The 7,429-nt window shown below is 40.8% G+C and overlaps 1 long non-coding RNA gene across 1 annotated transcript; it reads right to left on the minus strand.

The window, feature by feature from the left end:
* Positions 1-3,253: 3,253 nt before the first annotated feature.
* On the minus strand, positions 3,254-4,207 carry LOC106952489 (uncharacterized). Its single transcript, XR_001426003.1, has 2 exons — positions 3,889-4,207; positions 3,254-3,743 (listed from the first exon to the last, which is right to left on the minus strand). It is a non-coding gene; the product is annotated as an uncharacterized LOC106952489 (long non-coding RNA).
* Positions 4,208-7,429: the final 3,222 nt, after the last annotated feature.

Consider the following 7,429-nt stretch of genomic DNA (forward strand, 5'->3'; position numbering starts at 1 on the left):
TAAATAGGCAGATTTACTCCGCCCCTTTACTCACAGCGTGGCAGGCGATCGGGCTCAGGGGAGCAACTTAAAGGCTAGGGTCAGTGTGTTACTATGGTGACATGGCCATGGGACCTCTTCATGTGTGTATGAAGAGGTGAGAGCGAACATGAATTCTGACCGTATGTGTGTGTTTGGCACCCTCCTCCTCCTCCAGCGGCAGCAGCAGCAGCAGCAGTGAGTCTCACAGCCCCCGCTGAAGGAGAGTGTGTTGGGTAACAGCAGTCTGGAGTTCCCCTGGACTCGCTCCAGACGTCCTCTCCCTTCCTTACAGCCTCTATCCCACAGTCTGTCCCTCCTTCGCCCCCCTCCTCAGCCACCCGCCTCCCCTTGTCCCTGCTGATTCTTTCACATCTGAGAGATATATGTGTGTGAATCTGTACGGATTTTCCCAACAGCACAAAACAGAGCCAACTGCTGGTTTATTTGTCCGATGCTCTCAGCAGGTCGTCTCCTTTTGACATTTTCCTGATTTCAGTCCCACCCTTCCTCGGCTTGAAACTCTCGGACACTTTTTTCCATCAACTCCCAGCATACAGGCTACTGATTCTGCTCAAGAAGTGTATATATAAAGCTAGTAGCTTCAGTGACTGATGTCACAACGGCTTTATCTTCTGTGACTCATTTTCTCTCGTTTCCCTTTCTGAAGATGAGAAATAACTGCTTTCCATACAACTTGTGTCTATTTGTGGCTCTGGCCTAGCCTAGTCACAATACCATCATCAAGATAATCGTCATCACGACAGCAACAAATATTGGGCAATGAATGATGACACGCTTTTCTCAAACGCCGCAGCATAGCCTGGAGGGAAGATTGTTAATGTGGGCAGATGTTTTCAGTTCCCTTCATCAAAAAGACTTACAGTAACTTATGAGATTCAGGTAAACGCTGCTCATTTAACATGCACATACAAGTCATATCTGGTGAGTTTTCGCTTTTCAGTGTTTTCAGTGGAGAAGCCAGAATCTTCAAAACTCCACGAATCCCGAATGCAGAAAAAGTCAAAAAAAAAAAAAAGCAGTGAAAGATAATGAGGGAAAAGTAGGCGTACCAGCGTGAAAGGTGTCAACAATGCAGCGCGGCGGCTGAGACGGCTTGTCTTAGCATGTTTACCTGCACCCACTCCTTTCAACGCACAGCCCTGTGCCACGAGGACAAGCCGCTGCACGCTTCTGCCACAAAAGCACACAGCAGTTTCTAACCCTTCCTTGCACCCTGGGCTGACAAAGCACAGCGTCACAGTTTCCGAAACCTCTCCTTTCCCCTTTGCATCACTGTGCCTGTTAAAAAAAAAAGAGAGAGAGAGAGCGAGAGAGAAAAATGTTGAAGCGTCTTTGCATCAGAAATAAACTTCTTATATTTTACTACTAAAATATAAGAAGCTTATTTATTTTTTGGGGTGGAAAACCATTTCCTTTCATTGTTTTTCACAATTTTACAAAAGTATTGTTGTTGATGTAATTAATATTCATTATGATTTTATTAAACTTTTCCAAATTGTGTATAAAAAATTCTGAATTTTAATTTCTACTGCTTTTAACAAAGCAAAAAAGAAATTAGTATGATTTCATACCATGACTGATAGCTACAATCATGCAATTATCATAATAAAAACACACCACCTTCTTTTGAATTTTTGCAGAGTAAGTTTTATTTATAAGCATGTTTATGTGACACAGGGGTAATATTAGAAATACATAACTTTTGTTAAAGACTTTAGAAATATAAGAAATTATACGACTGGCGTTGTAGGGTTAAAAACAGTAATTAATATGAGAGAAAAACAGCATGCGTAGCGTAGTGGTTAGAGTTCCCTGCGTCTTGAATTGTTTGTTATATTTATATCTTACTCATTTTACGGTTCAACAACATTTACATTTTCTGTAAGAAGAAAGACGCAAACACATTGGAGGTAAAAGCATAAAGTTCTTCTCCAGCAACAGCTGATGTCATCAAAACAAAACCCTGTCAGGGGGAAATTTAACGTTCATATGATTATAAAGAATTTATATTAATTTGGCTGTTTAAAAGTAAAGCAGGAAATGAAGACCATGTGTGACTGGGAAAATAAATAACTTTAACTGAATCTTTATTTTTGTCTGGCGCGTCTAAAACAAGACCACAGAGTGGGATGTCTGAGCCACAGCCACTGAATGAGAACAAAACACAGACAACTTCCTCTTTCCACGCATCAGCCATGCTGCTCTCGGCCCCTCTGTCTATTTTCTTCTCTCAACTCGGTTGTTTCTCTCCAACTCAGAGCAGTGATGTCACTTCCTGTTTGGTTTTCAGCTGCAAAGAAGCAGCAGCCCGTTGACAGCTGTGGTGTGGTGTTGGAAACATGCAAATGAACAGGGTCAAAGGTTGGAATAGTGCCGAATTTAGGTGTTTGTGCTTTCACAGCTGTCTTTCGAAACCATGCCATCGTCTCAGTTTGTTCTGATGAACTTATGCAGTAAATAAATTAGCAAAGAGTAAACTAAATTAAAGATTACATCACTTACATTCGGTGTAACAGGAATGACGTGTTGGCAATTTCTTTAGTATAAATATGAGTAATGTATGTTTTTCATTTCTGCTTTACTTTTTTTAAAGTTGTAAGTGAGTCTCTGAAATTTTAAACAGCAATACAGGATTTCCTGTTTTTCTTTTCTGGGGTATTAATAGGAAGTGGCCCAGACATCCATTTCTCTGAAAATTGGGAAGACGGCAAACCATTCAAGAAAAGGAGATTTTTGCTGAGCTTCAAAAGTAAGAAAACTGCTATAGGAATAGTTCTGTCATCCTAAATTAGTTTAACATCTACATATAGGACTCAGATTAGATGGCCCTGTGTTAACTGGACATAGTGACTATACCTTTGATGTACACTTGAGAAAAAGCTAAGAGGTACACAGTGAGCCTTGCAGGTTTTCAAAAACATATTGGTCAACCCAAGTTAGTCCCATTCTTGAGGTCCATTGTGATTTAAAGCCCGCTTAGTGCACATCTAGCCTGATTAGGGTCCAGACGGGGCACAGATATACATAGTGGCTGGGAACTTGGCTCATATCTACAGTCGGCCTAATTATAAAGCAATGTAAAACTGGAGCCGTGTCAGCGAAGGCTGGGCATAGACCCAAGTCTGTCTTGTCACTACAAGCAGTAAGGATGATGGCAAATGAGTAAAATAAATTTCTGTAAGAAAACTGAAGCAATCCTGGGGTCACCAAGTCTCCATAGCAACCACTTATTTTAAGACTTTTGAATACGTCTTTACCAGAATTGTCAATTACAGTGGAGGGTTCTTGTGTGCTCTCGAACCAGAAGGGTAAATATTTAGACGCCGGTTATGTCTCTGACTCTCTGCTTGGTGAAAAAGGCTCTTGCGCTGTATTTCAGGTGCTTGGTTATGACTTCCTGTCAGGATTGGTGGCTACCATTTGCCTGGACGATGCCAAGTACAGTGAAATGCACTGAAATCTCGAATATTGGCTGCTGAAAGTTTCGCCATTCAACTGTGATCACCTTGGATATCAGGCTGCGTTTATCCACTTTGAATGACATTCCAGTCAGGCGGATCAGTGAGCTGATGTCTCATTCATTCCTGGCACATGTCTTATTGCCGTCTCTATAGAAGAGTCGGCTGGTAGCTGCTGCTCCACTTCGGAACCACTGCAATTCATCGCTTCTTGTCATGATCTGGCTATGGGAGGATTAGGACCTATTCCACAAACTATATATATATATATATATATATATATATATATATATATATATATATATATAGATATATATCTATATATATGATACAATTAATTTTTCTTCGCCCAAAAAGAGCAGCAGTATGAAAACTCCAACTTCTTTACCTCATCATCTGTTGTTAGTTGAGAGTCTCCTGGTGACAGACAGGCAGGCGCTGTGACACCCAGCCCTGGTAATAGAAGGCAATTATAAGCCCTGGCGAGAGCTGTGGCAGTGGGGAAAACTTTTATACAGCCCCCCTCCTGGGGCGCTGACATGCAGACACACTAAAATTAATTGCTACAAAACATCAGACGAGCTTGACGCACACATGCGCACAGTCAAAACTCCTGGAAAGACGAAGGATGAAACAATACGCATCACGCAACTTTGCATTGATGCTCATGAGCGCCGCAAAGACCAAAGAAAAGGCAGCAAAAAGAAGCAGCGGAAGAAAAATAAGTAGATCCCTTCCAACAAATCATGTTTTCATCTAAATAAAGAAGCCAAAGACAATAGACTTGGGTACCTTGGAGACCAGGAGGACTATTTCTCCATGGCAACCAGTGTGGTGTGTGACAATGCCGCAGTGTGAGGGTTTGAACTGCTAAAGCTGTCTGGGAATGCAGAGATAGATGGGGAAAGAGACAGAAACTCGGAGAGTAAGACCCATGGAGGGATGACGGTGTGTTCGTAATGAGAACACACAATGTCACAGTCCCACTGTGAAGAAAATGGAAGTTCATGACTTTTCATTTCAACATATTTTCTTCCAATGACTCTTTGAGATGATGCAAAGAAAAAACCAGACTAAATGATCACGCTGAGCCTGATTATGTACAAATCCATGTATTATCTTTAGGTAAACAGTCCTCCAGTAGTACTACATAGTTATTTCCCTGTTTAGCTGTAAAGCACAGTGTGGCCTTCCACAGGATTTATTTTAATTGTCAAGCTCCAAGCTGGGTGTGTGCTGCCAGCGCTCTTGAAGATACATGTACTTGAATCTGTCCTTTTTAGATATGATTGTGTGTGTGTAACTGGGTGTTTGTGTTCAGTATACCATGTGCAAAGTTTGTTTGCATAGCAAGACTAACACAAATAATGGAATGTGTTGGTGTACGTCTCTGTTGCAACCTGTGCTGATGTCCCTGCTGAAAAGGTGGACAACAAAAGGTTTCACCCCATGTTTGATTGCGTCTCTTTGTGTATTTGTCAAGGGCTTCTGTTTAAATTAGATTATTGTTCAATAATCTTAGTTTAGCGGCTGAGGTTTCTTTCTTTTTTTTTTTTTTCTTTTTTTTGGAGTTTGGATCAAGATGATTGGATCGCTTTTTCAAACTGTGTAGGGCAGCAAGTTCCAACAGCGTCCTCGCCCCTTTTTTTTTCTCGTCAGCATTACCCGACAACCATCAACATGCAATCTCCTTTGTGTGTCTTTATTTTTATTTGCAGTGCGCTTTATAGAAATTCATTACACTGTCTGCCGCCAGCGTAGGCAGAAAAATATTCCCTCTGCTCAGCTGAACTCTCACCCTCCTTTAATGTAAACACATCTCACCAGTCACGTTTCTCCCATTAAGGTAAATGGCTGCTTCTTGTACAAATCTTGTCTCCTTAATCCAGTTGCACCATTAACCTGCATACACGGTCGTTTTCCAATGCCTAGCTTGAAGAAAACCAACTTTAGCCTTGTTAATTTACAAAAGATTATCTAAATAGAAAGAATCGGTGAAAATTGGATTAGCTTGAATTATATACTACTGGTGATACTTTATTGTCTGAGTGTGGCACAGTGAAGTCAGTCCAGGTGACCCAAAGTGACGTTTGGCCCTCAAGCATTGGCCCCTGGAAGCCATTGTCCCATAAGCAAAGCCTTCCTGACAGGTATTCATTTATTTATTCTCCACTCATTCCAGCTATTTGTTTGTCTTCTTTCTTGGAAACGTGCGATCCTTGCTTTGCAGTTTCTGTTGTGAGTTGTCTTGTTTATCCGCCTCATCAGCTGTCATGCCTGTTGACACGTGGCACTCCGAGTTAAATGATTATCGTGTGATTATAAAGGTTTGAGGGGGTTTCTGATGGAGACCTGTCTCCCCAACCCTGTAGGCTATCCCACAGCCGCAGTCTCCAGCTGAGGGTACAGGGGAGGCTTTGGAGTTTGAGGGTGTGGAGAGAGTGCAGAGGAAGAGAGGGGGTTACCTGAATCAACCTGTCGTACCTGCCCTCAGGCCCACCTGTCAACAAGCCACTAACAGTCTCTTTCTTTTTTACTCTCTGTTGCTTTCTGACTCTTCTTTTCCATCACGTACGCTACTTCTGAATATCTTCTTACCTATTTATCTCCTGCTTCTTGCTCTCTCTGCTCCTTCCCTCTGCATCTGCTCTGAGACTAAACAACAAATTCTCACTTCAACAGATATGTCAGCAAGCAAGCTTTAGTCATTGGACCTCAAGGTTATTATTTGATTTGACAATGTCTAATCAACTCAAGATTAATACCTTACATGTTCATGTAAAATTGTGTTTAGATAGGTTGTTCTTAGAAGGAAGGGGAAAGTTTTAACGTTGCTTCACAAATTTGTTTCAGCTGAAGATTTATGCTCTTTATTGTTATGAATAGAAGCAGCAGCAGTTCTGGATTTTTTAAAGTGAGGTTCTGTGAAAATCACATAATCAGTTCATATCATAACTCTGTGATGTCTTTATCTTGGATCAATTCAAGTGTGTCCTAGAGATTGGGTTATTCCAAAATATGCATTTGTCATGTTAAGAAAACTCAAGATTAGAGGCTAAAGCTATGGACCAGACTGTGACAGGTCTATAGCTGTGGACTGGTCTTAAAATAACTCCAGTCAAAAAATATCTCACTGGGCGCTAGTTTATGAATATTTAAGTTATTTGCACATTTGCATTGGGCTATTATTTATCTATGTGTGATTATTCGTATGGGAAATGCATGGTAGCTGCCATCACTGATCTTCCTGGGTAAAACACATGATGAAGACAAAAAAAGGAAAACATTTTGCTTGCCTAAAAACCTAAAACAGAAGAAAAACTATTGCCAAACCACGAGTCTCACAGTTAGGCTTTCACTAACTGAAAATAATGACTCCTTGGACAAATTTCTAAAACCAGCTAACAAATTCAGGACTGAAAAGAGTCCACAAATATTTTACCAAATTGCAACTTTTTATGGTCTCTGAAGCTCCTCCTTGCAGCTGCAGCCTGCCTCACGCCTTACCCACACTGCTCCTTCAGACTAGCGGCAGCAGCAATTACCAAAGATCTGAACTACCTCTCAGTCCAATGCTCCGAAGACTGGTTGTGAATGGCATAATGTAGTGACGACGTGCTGAAGGCGGAGTGTCAGTAAGAGCAGGAGCTTCTTAAAAAGACGCAAGCCCAATTTCAAGGTGTGAAATCGCAAATTCAAATTTCGTTTAAGTTACGTTTGAGAAATACAATATGTTTGTAACTAAATGTCGTAGAGTTTCTTGATTATGCTATAAAATGATACTGCGTGTGGAAAATACATTACACCTCCCCTTTAAACTAAACGAAGACACTAAGGCAGTTAATTTCTCCAGATTAATATATTAAATTTTTCATTATGTATTAACAGAAATTATCTTTCAGATCTTCTCTTCTGAACTGATAGAGTAA

The sequence above is a fragment of the Poecilia latipinna genome, unplaced genomic scaffold (genome assembly GCF_001443285.1).
Source record: "Poecilia latipinna isolate Pla-1442-1.1 unplaced genomic scaffold, P_latipinna-1.0 Scaffold521, whole genome shotgun sequence".
Taxonomy (NCBI): Eukaryota; Metazoa; Chordata; class Actinopteri; order Cyprinodontiformes; family Poeciliidae; genus Poecilia; species Poecilia latipinna.